Raw genomic sequence first — 11598 nt, 5'->3', positions numbered from 1 at the left:
AGGCAGTTTGTAGACGAGCGGGATGGGCAGCACTCGCCTCATGGCCACAGCCGCTCTGGGAGCTCTCCCCTCATGGCCACAGCCGCTCTGGGAGCTCTGCCCTCATGGCCACAGCCGCTCTGGGAGCTCTGCCCTCATGGCCGCAGCCGCTCTGGGAGCTCTCCCCTCATGGCCGCAGCCGCTCTGGGAGCTCTCCCCTCATGGCCACAACCGCTCTGGGAGCTCTCCCCTCATGGCCACAGCCTGCTCTGGGAGCTCTCCCCTCATGGCCACAACCGCTCTGGGAGCTCTCCCCTCATGGCCGCAGCCGCTCTGGGAGCTCTCCCCTCATGGCCGCAGCCGCTCTGGGAGCTCTCCCCTCATGGCCGCAGCCGCTCTGGGAGCTCTCCCCTCATGGCCACAGCCGCTCTGGGAGCTCTCCCCTCATGGCCGCAGCCGCTCTGGGAGCTCTCCCCTCATGACCACAGCCTGCTCTGGGAGCTCTCCCCTCATGGCCACAACCGCTCTGGGAGCTCTCCCCTCATGGCCGCAGCCGCTCTGGGAGCTCTCCCCTCATGGCCGCAGCCGCTCTGGGAGCTCTGCCCTCATGGCCCCGGCGGTGCCCAGCGCAGGCACCCGGACAGAGCCGAGGAGAGGGGAGGCTGCAGGGCAGAGCTCGGGGTGTAGAGAGCGCCTGCGCTGGGCTGGGCAGGGAACGGGGCCCGATGGGCAGGGCTGCACTCGGTGCTCCCTGGTGCAGGTCCTGCTGCTGCAGGGCTGAGCTGCGGACGCCATTAACGGACTGCAGGGTGTCAGGGGAGCTGAGAGGGAGCAGGACTGCTTGCTGCAGGCCCAGGCTGTGCAGGGGCTTCAAGCATCCCCTGAAGCTCATGGAGGAAAGAAGGAGGCCGTTAACGAGGGAAGCTGGGAACTAGTAACAACAAAACCAACACAAACAGGAGGAAGAGGGCAGTTAAAAAGCAAGGGGCTTCCTCCTGAGTGTGCTGTACCCACCCAGAGCCGCTTTGCTGTCCTGCAGGGGGCTGATGAGGAAACGCACTCACACCAGAACACCCGGCTGGGGCACTGGTACAGAAGATCTCTACTGGTGCCGCCAGGAAAAAGCGGCGGGTTGTAGTAGTAGGGGACTCTGCCTTGAAAGGGACAGAAGCGCTCATGTGTCGGCCTGACCCGGTCGCAAGGGAGGTGTGTTGCCTACCTGGGGCACGGATCAGGGGTGTTGTGGAGAGGCTGCCTGCTCTAGTAAGCCCCACGGACTATTACCCGCTTCTAGTGATACATGTGGGTGCTAGGGATATAGATAGTAGTGGCCTAGAGAACATAAAGGACTACAGAGCTCTGGCAGAGGTGGTCAGGGGTTCTGGAGCTCAGGCTGTCCCTGACACAGGGGAGGACCTTCCAAAGGCAAGGAGGATTGGACAGGTCAATAAATGGTTAAAGTGGTGTCATAGTCAAGGGTTTGGGTGTCTTGGACATGGGGCCCACATTTGTAGGCCAGGCCTACTGGGGTCTGGTGGAACTGCTCTGATAAAGAAAGGGAAGAGTGGTTTTGCTGGGAGGCTTGCCAGGCTGGTCAAGGATGCTTTAAACTAGATGTGTTGGGGGAGGGGAGCATCATTCCATCCCAACACACCCAGGCACTTGCCAGCACCTGTAATAAATACTCTGAGCAATGTAGTGATATTCCAGCCACTCCAGCCACTGAGCCGGCTTCATTTGGAGCTCGGCTCAGACGCCTCTGTACAAACGCCCGTAGCATGGGGAACAAACAAGAGGAATTGGAGATGGGGGCACATCTCCGGGGCTATGATATAATGGGCATCACAGAAACATGGTGGGATGGCTCCTTTGACTGGATTGTTGGAATGGAAGGTTACAGGCTTTTTAGGAAAGACAGGCCTGGTAGGAGGGGAGGGGGAGTTGCTCTTTATGTTAGGGACAGGCTGGAGAGTGGAACTCTGTCTGGGGACAGCTGAGCAGTCAACAGAGAGTTTGTGGGTCAGGGTTAAAGGGAGAACAGCTGCATGGAGACCTCAGAGCAGCCTTCCAGTATCTGAAGGGGGCCTACAGGGATGCTGGGGAGGGACTCTTCATTAGGGACTGTAGTGACAGGACAAGGGTAATGGGTTAAAACTTAAACAGGAGAGGTTTAGACTGGTTATAAGGAAGGAATTCTTTACTGTGAGGGTGGTGAGGCACTGGAATGGGTTGCCCAGGGAGGTTGTGAATGCTCCATCCCTGGCAGTGTTCAAGGCCAGGTTGGATGAAGCCTTGGGTGCCATGGTTTAGTGTGAGGTGTCCCTGCCCATGGCAGGGGGGTTGGAACTGGATGATCTTAAGGTCCTTTCCAACCCTAACTATTCTATGATTCTAATCCCAAAGCATCTCTCCTGCCCAGAGCAGATATTGGGATGCTGAGGCAGCTGTGTTATAAATGACAGAAAATCCCATTCAAAATTAATAGCTTCTAGAATAAATTACAAAGAAAAATTAATATGAAATAAAAGTACTTCACGGAATTACAGACCCTTCCCCACCAAAACGATGGCACCGACCCCCCCCCCCCCCCCCCCCCGGGCTTGAGGCAATTACAGACCTTTCCACACCAAGATAACGGCATCGACTCCCATGCGTCCTCAGGCAATTCCAGACCCTTCACCACCAAAACGACGGCACCGACCCCCCCCCCTCCCCCGGGCTTGAGGCAATTCCAGACCCTTCCCCACCTGGCTCGTCCTCCGCGTCCTGAACTGCTGCAGGTGACACTGCCGGTTCATCCTCTTGTGCTGCCCGTGAGGCAGCGGCTCTGCTGGCCTCTTCTTGATGTTTTTCAGATGCTCTCCTCAGTACTTTGTGCATGAATGAGGCCTGCAGAGCTCTGTCTAGAAGTGAGCGCCGCCTTGGGGCACGTGCCTGTGATGCTGACTGCTCTTCGACATAGGATGCAGAGCCAGGGGAAGCTGGTGCCTCTGCCTCATCCTCTTGTGTCACGGCAGCGAGGGGTGTGCGGTGCTGCTCTTGCTCAGGAGTTCCAGGCAGGGTGGGAACTGCTGGCTCGGTGTCTGCAGGTCCAGTCAGGGCAGGATCCACATCGGGATCCTGGAAGTGCTCCATGACCAAGGCTTTGACCCAGATGTTGCAGTTGGTGACATCCTGCAGCTGGGACAGCTCTCTGTCCCCTTCCCTTCCTAGGTCCTCCTCTTCCTGGACCTTCCCAGTCCTCGTTTCTTCCTGTAATCGCACAACCGGGATGAGGGGATGAGTGTGCTGCAGCTCAGCAGCAGAGCAGCTGGCCCCAGGCAGGGGCAGGCTCATCCCCCTGTGCTGTCCCAACCTCTCCTCGGCGCTCACCTGTCTGTGTTGGAGCTCCCGCTCCTCAGGGCCATCCAGCTGCCCGTGCAGGCTGGCTCTCGTCTCCTCTGTCTCGGGGAGAACCAGGAATCTCTCTCCCACACGCAGCCCCGGGGAGGCACCTGCTTCCTGCACCTCGGTGTCTGTGGTGCTCGGCACATGCGCCTCCGTCACCGGGGGCTGAGAGTCCTGGTCTGAGGGAGAAGCAGCTGTATGTCCTTGTGTGTCTTCTTCTGGAGCAAAGGGGGGTGTCACAGCCTCTGCTCCCAGGACCTCTGTCAACAAAAGTGTCGCTTTGTCCTTGTCTGCTGCTGGGGAGATGACAGCACTGGTGGCCTCTTCTTGCTGTTCCCCCAACACGGGTGACACCATGTCTTGTACACCCTCTCCTGCTGCTGCAACGAGAGGGGCTGTGCTGGGCTGTCCTCCAGGCTCTGCAGCCACACGAGCCCCAGAGTGCTCAGGTGCTGTGGGACTGATTCTTGCCCCCACCACATGCAAGTACTGGATCGTGTCCCGGTGTTGCAAATGCTGCTGGTCAGTTCCCTGGACTGCAACCACAAGTTGGACCATAGTGTCCCACTCTGCTGATGTGAGTGTCACCTGCATATTGCTGTCATGTACTGCAATGGTCTGTGAGACCCGTTCCTGTCTCAGTGCCTGTGCTGCTGCCTGCAGCTCGTCAAAGCCAGGGGAAGCTGGTGCCACTGCCTCCTCGTCCTCTTGTGTCACGGCAGCGAGGGGTGTGCGGTGCTGCTCTTGCTCAGGAGGTCCAGGCAGGGTGGGAGCTGCTGGCTCAGTGTCTGCAGGTCCGGTCAGGGCAGGACACAGGCTCTGCAGGTCTCCAGCTGCCTCTTCTGCTGCTTCTCCTGCTGCAGCTGTGCCCACGCTGCTGGGAACGCTGGATCCCTCCTGGGGACACACGCGTGGGGCCTGGGAGAGCTCTGGTGCAGAGGTGTCGACATAGGTGTCCCGTATGGTGACGGCTTCTCCTTGGGACAGCTCTTTGTCCATGTCGCTTCCGGACTGGGGTTTCACCTCCTCCACGTGTTCCTTGGCCAGGGTTGCTGGCTCGTCCTGTACACACAGGAGAACGTCAGAGCTAACAGCTCTCCCCAGCTGTGTCTCTCTTGGGGCTGCAGGTGGTTGTGTGGGTGCTGTGCTGTGGGGCTGCCTTCTCCCCCGTGGCCCCCTGGCTAGTGCCAAGGCTGGTGGTGCATTAGCCCAGTGCTTGGGCTCCAAGGCTGCTGCTGGTGGCTGCTCCCTGGGAGGGAGGTCCCTCACGGGATGCTCTCCTTCAGTGCCTTTGCTCGAGAGGACTGTGCGGGACAGGGAAGCAAGAGCACAGGCAGGGGAAGGAGGGAATGACAGCGGGACGGCAGAGGGGGCCCCAGCAATGTCCCTGCCAAACATCCACTCTGCTGATGTGAGTGTCACCTGCAGATTGCAGACCTGCAATGGTCTGTAAGACCCGTTGCTGTCTCGGTGCCTGTGCTGCTGCCTGTACCTCGGTGTCTGTGGTGCCGCCTGCCTGCGCCTCAGTCACTGGATGCTGAGCATCCTGGAGCAAGGGAGAAGTGACGGCATCTCCTTTGTGTGCTGCTGGGTCAGGCTGAGGTGTCACAGCCTCTGCCGCAGGGATCTCTGGCAGGGCAGCTGCAACTTTCCCCTTGTCTGCTGCCGGGGAGGCAAGGGTTCTGCTGCGCTGCCCCTGAGGCTTTGCTGCCACCGGCGCCTCAAGTGTTGCAGGTGGCATTGCCACCTTGGCCCCAGGCAGCCTTTTGGTTATGGTCTTCAGTTCCAGCTGGCTCTTCTTGGTTTTCTGGGCCACGGCCACAGGTGGGAGCAGAGGCTTCATCTCTATGCGTGTGCCTGTGACCTGCAGAGCTGCCTTGGATCCTCTGCCACTGTGCGCGGCAGGTGCCTTTCTCTGTCCTTGTGTCATGGCCTCCTGTTTGCTGAAGCCACGGGAAGCTCGTGCTGGTGCCACTGGAGGGAGAGGTGCCAGTTTCTCCTTAATAGCTGCAGGCAGGCTGCTTCCCTTTGGCTGCTCCCTAGGGTCGGTCTTGCTGGCCAGTGGGGGCAGGTGCTGTGGCAACACCTTGTGGTGTAGCCCTGGCGACCTGGTGTTGAGGCTGCCCTTGCTGCCCATTGTCGGTATCGCCGGCAGGTGCTCGGCCACTCTCCCAGCAGTTCTCATTGTAGTCTGAGTGGCTCGGTCCTTGCTGCTTGGGGCTGCTTGGACAGTGGCTGTTCTTGTGCTTGTCCCTGCAGCCCTGCTGCGTGGTGGCTCCTGCCGTGCCTCTGGCTGCTGGTGGGGTTCCTGCCTCCCTGACACAGTTGGCCGCCTGATGAACCTTGTTATGGGTTTTTCTGAAGGAGGTGGTGGCCGGGGTGTCATTGCCACCACTGGTGGCAGACGAAGCCTCTGCTCCTGCGTTGCGCCGCTGGTGCGGGGCAGCACCACTCGGTGCCCCGGGCTGCCCGTCTGCAAGAGAAGCCGAGGAGAGACTGTGTGATGCTGTCCCCTGCGCCCGCATCCCAGCTCATGCAGTTGGGCTCCCCTGGCAGCCCCAGGGCAGGGCTCAGCCCCGCAGGCTGCTGCCGCCTGCTCCCCGCTCCGGCAGGGGAGAGGGCTGGCCAGCCGCAGCCCACGGCCACTGCCCAGAGCACCCCCGGCGTGGCCGGGCAGCCTGACGGGCACGGCACGGGGGCACTCGGCTTGCTCCCTCCTGCTCCTCCCGCACACCCGTCTGCAGCTCCCACGGTCGGGAGGACATTGGGCCCCATCTCCCTCGCTCTGCCCACCTGTGCCTGCGGGTTGATGACAGGCCGAAAGCCCTGAGGGTAGGGCACCTGTGGCACGGTGATCCCATGGCGGGATGAGGCGAGGCTCGGTCTGCCCTGCTGCTCTTCCTCGGGCTGCCTGCGGGCCCCCTGCGGACGGGAGGAGGAGCAAGAGATGCGTCATGAATGCGGCTGCATTTGCACACCTGCCCCCTCAGTGCCGGCAAGCCCGGCCCCGGCACCCGGCGGCTCTGTACGGCCCTGCCCCACCACCGCCTGTCCCTCCTGCCCCGGCCCTCACCTGCCGCATCCTCTGTGCGCTCGGCCTGCCCTCAGCGGGCCGGGAACGGGCGTTCGCCTCTTTACCTACGGGCATCTCTCACGTCCTGGGACGCTGACCTGCCCTAGGCTTCCAGGGAAGTTGCTGCCTCCTGAGGGAGGCTGCTCCTCTGGCCTGGGCTACTGCAGGGCTCTCGCTCCTTATATACCCCACGGTCAGCGCGGGGTTACCCGCGTCACAATGGTCTCTGGGCACAAGGAGTCCCCCTGCATTGGAATGTCTCCAAGGTAACAGTGGAGATGCCCACACCCATGAGTGGTTCCAGTCAGTTCCACAGCATCTCCACAGCCACCACCGAGGCTTTGTGATGGCGGCGGCATTGTCCCCATGGCAACTGGGCACAACAGGGCGGCTGCGGGCACTCATAGAGTCAACCGGGTTGGAAAAGACCTTTAAGGTCATCAAGTCCAACCATTCCCCAGCACAGCCAAGGCCACCACTAACCCATGGCGCTGGGGGCCTTGTCTACACAGTGTTTGTCTATGTGCTTTCCCCCATTTCATAGGTGGAGATTTTCTAGGGGAAGTACCTACTGCAGACTTGTTTGCAAGGAGCCCACAGCCCTCCTGGTGCACACAGCAGGGATGAAAGTTTGAAGCAGCCAGTGCAGTGGTTAGCGGCATTGTTGGCCATTCCCAGGACTGATGCTCTACAAATAGCTTACATTGCCAGCCTATGTTGAGACGAGAATGAGGTTTGGTTCTTGAAGAAATGGAGAAATGGGATTTGACAGAGATGCTCCGAGGTGTTTCTTTTTGCTGTTCCATTCAGCTGATGCGTTTCTGATAAAGAAATCACAGGGAACAGCTGGGCATGAGAGTGTCCGATACCATTCTTCTGCACAGCATGCCCCAGCTTTCCTGTCACTCCATTTTCCAGTTACGTTTACGGTGTCAGTGGCAAGCCATGAGGAGCCCACAGGGACAGGACACAGCATTACTTCACTGTGGGGCTCATAGGGGGGATTCTTGCCCATTTTTAATTTAATATTCTATTAATAAAGTAGTTTATTAAATTAATATTCACTCTCAAGTCCTGAATAAATCATTTTCTGAGGTTTTCACCTCTTCTCTGGTTTGTATCAGTGACTCTGTGTTTTCCCTGGCTCACATCCTAGTGCTTCTCCTCCTTAATTGGGTGACTGAAATATTTCTAGCAGGAGAACAATGTGTGTGTCTATTTGTAGCATGAATTTTTTAGGCAGTTAATCAATTCTGGCTGAAATTCTTTAGGGATCTGCAGACATTTTCACAAATTCCTGGCAGATGTTGCCATCAGAAGGGATGATGGACAGTGTGACCCCAGGTCTCTTTACCAACTGGTGTCAGGTTTTGTATGCTGGAATCCATGGCTCCTGTTTGCTCTTCATCTGCCTGACTTTGGGATCAAACCCTGTTGCTTCTATAGTGTGTTCTTTTCATTGAATGTCAGTTTTCAAGCATGTGGGATGCTGTATAAATACATACCAAGAGGCAGTCCCTAACTCAAGGCAGCAGAGCAAATGGGGAAGACGGGTGTGGAGCGGGATGTGACTTGCTCCAGGTGAAGCTTGGTGGCACATGGTCAAAAAGGCAGTGTTGTCAGCCAAGAGGATGAAGGTGGAGCCCAGAACCAGCGGGGTCACCAGAGGAAAGGGTGCTGCAGAGGGCAAGGGCTTGGATGCATCCCTTTTCCCTGGCTGAAATTTGGACCACTTCCTGATATCAAATGTGGCGTGAAGGCCAAGGTGCCCAGGCTCATGATTCCATTTGGCTCTGATGCAGCAGAGCAGCTCCCCCACGCATGGCCTCAAGTGCAGGCTGGCAGCCCTGCCTGCTTTCCTGCCAGCTTGCTTGCCTGCTTGCTTGCCTGCTTTCCTGCTTGCTTTCCTGCCTGCTTGCCTTCCTGCTTGCCACCATGGGCATGAGCTGCCTGGATGGGGCTCAGATGCAGACTGTGGGACACTGCCACCAGCTCATCTGTCCTGTCCCAGGGAAAAGTAGATTGTAGTGCTTGAAGCAAAGTCTCCAGGACCTGCAGAGCCAGAATTAAAAACTGTCCTTAGGAACTATTGTATTTAAATTAAAGATAATCTTGGGTACTATGTGCGGAAAGGACACTGGGTGGAACTGGGGAGAAAGCTGCAATTTCCCTGCCATTGTCACTATCCCTGATCTATCCTGGCTATCCCTGATTGACAGGAACTGCTGCAAATCCCAGTCATTTACTGAGCTAGACTCTAATTTGCACCACGTGCAAGGAGCAGAGTGTCACCAGGCTCCCTGTCACCAGCCCCATCAGGGCTGTGATGGGCTGTCAGCTGGGCAAGCTGCTGTCTGCTTAGTGCGGGGAGTGGGGACCGCTCCTGCCGCATCCTGCCCTGGTCCAGAGCATCACAGGGGCGGTGCCAGGGTGCAGCCAGGGAGATCTGGGGCCTCTGATGCATGGCTTGGTTTAGGATGTAATGTGTGTGTCCTCCTGGCTTCCCTAGGACTGAGTCGGTAGCTGAGAAGATGCTGACTAACTGGTTTGCCTTCCTCCTCCGCAGGTTTCTCGAGGTTGATATGGACTTGGGTAAGAGCTTCCTTGCCTCATAGAAGGGGAAGATCAGAGAGGTTGATCAATGATTCTGGGTGGGTTTTGCAGGGCTTGGAAACCAGAGCTCAGACTGCACAACACCATCTATGTTTCAGCCCAATGAAAGCATGGGCTGTACTCCTGCCAGATAGGTTTTGAACTCTGGGGGAGCTCCATTGACCACAGAATTTGGTCATTGGAATGGAAGGATACAGGCTTTTTAGGAAAGACAGGCCTGGTAGGAGGGGAGGGGGAGTTGCTCTTTATGTTAGGGACAGGCTGGAGAGTGGAACTCTGTCTGGGGACAGCTGAGCAGTCAACAGAGAGTTTGTGGGTCAGGGTTAAAGGGAGAACAGCTGCATGGAGACCTCAGAGCAGCCTTCCAGTATCTGAAGGGGGCCTACAGGGATGCTGGGGAGGGACTCTTCATTAGGGACTGTAGTGACAGGACAAGGGTAATGGGTTAAAACTTAAACAGGAGAGGTTTAGACTGGTTATAAGGAAGGAATTCTTTACTGTGAGGGTGGTGAGGCACTGGAATGGGTTGCCCAGGGAGGTTGTGAATGCTCCATCCCTGGCAGTGTTCAAGGCCAGGTTGGATGAAGCCTTGGGTGCCATGGTTTAGTGTGAGGTGTCCCTGCCCATGGCAGGGGGGTTGGAACTGGATGATCTTAAGGTCCTTTCCAACCCTAACTATTCTATGATTCTAACTTCGGGGTAGCCATCAAACACTCCCTTGCCGCCTTCCAGGTTTCCTGCTCTTGCAGGGCCTTCTGCAGAGCCTGGACGACTCTCCCCCATGACTTAAGATGTTTCCCACTACCTGAGGACATCGTCTCCTCAGCTAATGCATGAGTACATTTGTCCCATGATCCTGGGTGGAGAATATCCACCGGTTGGGCAATAGCCCCAATTTTCACAAGTCTCGCAACAACGAGAGTAAAATCTTTAGGTTTACAATCAATATCCCACTGCTTATGTAATTCTGATATGACCTTCACAAGAGCTTCCATGCTCCTTGCGGGTCTGGGAGCGTCCTCCCTCTGCCGGGCTAACAGAGTTAAGGGGTAAGGCAGCATCACAAGGGGAAGAGTAAGCCCAGATCAGGCATATGGTGTTTGAATCCAAGGTCTATCCATAAGGTAAGGGGTTTGGAAAAGGACAGCTTCTGTATTTGTACGGTATGATTTGGCTAAGTAATATAGAATGGACATTATGTCCATTCTATATATATAGGGGTGGTAGCATAAAGTAGGAGTCACCTCGTGCAATCTTAGAGGTGTAAATAAAAGCTTGTCACTCCGGGCTTCGTGTTTGCACTGACAGCGCGTCTTGTTTGCACAAAGAGGAGGAAAGCTGCAAGGAAAGCCAAAGGCTGTGGAGGGAAATGGAACAGCGATTCCAAGGAAAGGGAACAGAGGCTTGGTGCGTCTCCCCGTGTGCCTGGGACACGAGGCGACGTTCTGGAACTGCAGCACGGGAACAGTTGCCTGGCAACGGGGCGTGGCCTGGCAAGAGCCTCTCTGAGCATGGACAATGGGCTCAGCCAATGGGCATCGAGGAGCAGCGGGCTGTGGCCAATAAAGGGCAGGCAGGGGGCACGGGGTGACTCAGTGGCTGCCGCAGGTGTGGTGCGGCAGGAGGGGTGCTGGGGCAGGAGGAAGGCCGCCGGCTGCCCGCTGTCTCTGCTGCCCACAGGGCAGACTCCCGTTGGCAAACGCCGCAGCAGCCATGGCACCGCTCAGCCTATTTCAGCTGCTGGACGCTGCCGTCAGCCCATCCGATGGAGGACATATGAATATCAGAGAGCTGCACAGCCTGCTGCGGGCTGTGCTGGGGCTCTTGGGCCTTGGGGACCTGCCTGTCCCAGACTGGGGGCAGCCTGGCCAGGGGCTCAGGGCCTGGGCCCAGCATGTGGGGCAGCAGCCCCCGGAGCCAGGCGAGCGGCAGCCCAGGACAGCCCCGCTGCAAGGCACCGCCAGCAGCTCCCAAATTGACGCCGAGGCTGCCGGTGTGGGGCAGCTTGAGGATCTGGAAGCCATGGAGAGCAGCAGCTCTGAGGTAGGGGCTCTTCCGAGTCCCCGGGGCTCCACAGGAGCCCTGGAGCTCTGGCCGCAGCATCCTCTCCATCCCTCCCTTCCTCACTCCTGCCCGCGGCTGGGAACCCTGTCCACACCTCAGGCACCAGAGAGGCACCATAAGGACCTCAGGGGCTTCATCTCCTCTTCCAGTCTCCTTGGCTCGGCCCAGGGCTAAACCCAGACCTGGGGGGGACTGGAGAGGAGCCTCACCCTGCACGGCACTGACCTGCTCAGGCGCAGGCTTTTCCCGGGTGTCCCAAGGGGCAGGGCTGGGGACCCAGGACCTGGTGTGCAGGGACCATCCCCTGGGGCTCAACCCCCACCGCCCTCCTCTCCTAGGATGTGGCTGTGTCCCAGGCTCTCCCGGAGGGGATCGGCAGCATGAGCGAGGCAGTCGGGAAGGGGCTTGACTTGCTGAGCTGCTGCTGGGGTCCCTGCTGCCCTCGCCCCCTCCCTGCGTAACCCTGCGTCCATCACCCTGCG

The sequence above is a fragment of the Melopsittacus undulatus genome, chromosome 5, assembly GCF_012275295.1.
Source record: "Melopsittacus undulatus isolate bMelUnd1 chromosome 5, bMelUnd1.mat.Z, whole genome shotgun sequence".
Lineage (NCBI taxonomy): Eukaryota > Metazoa > Chordata > Aves > Psittaciformes > Psittaculidae > Melopsittacus > Melopsittacus undulatus.
Note: the sequence above shows the minus strand (reverse complement) of the source record.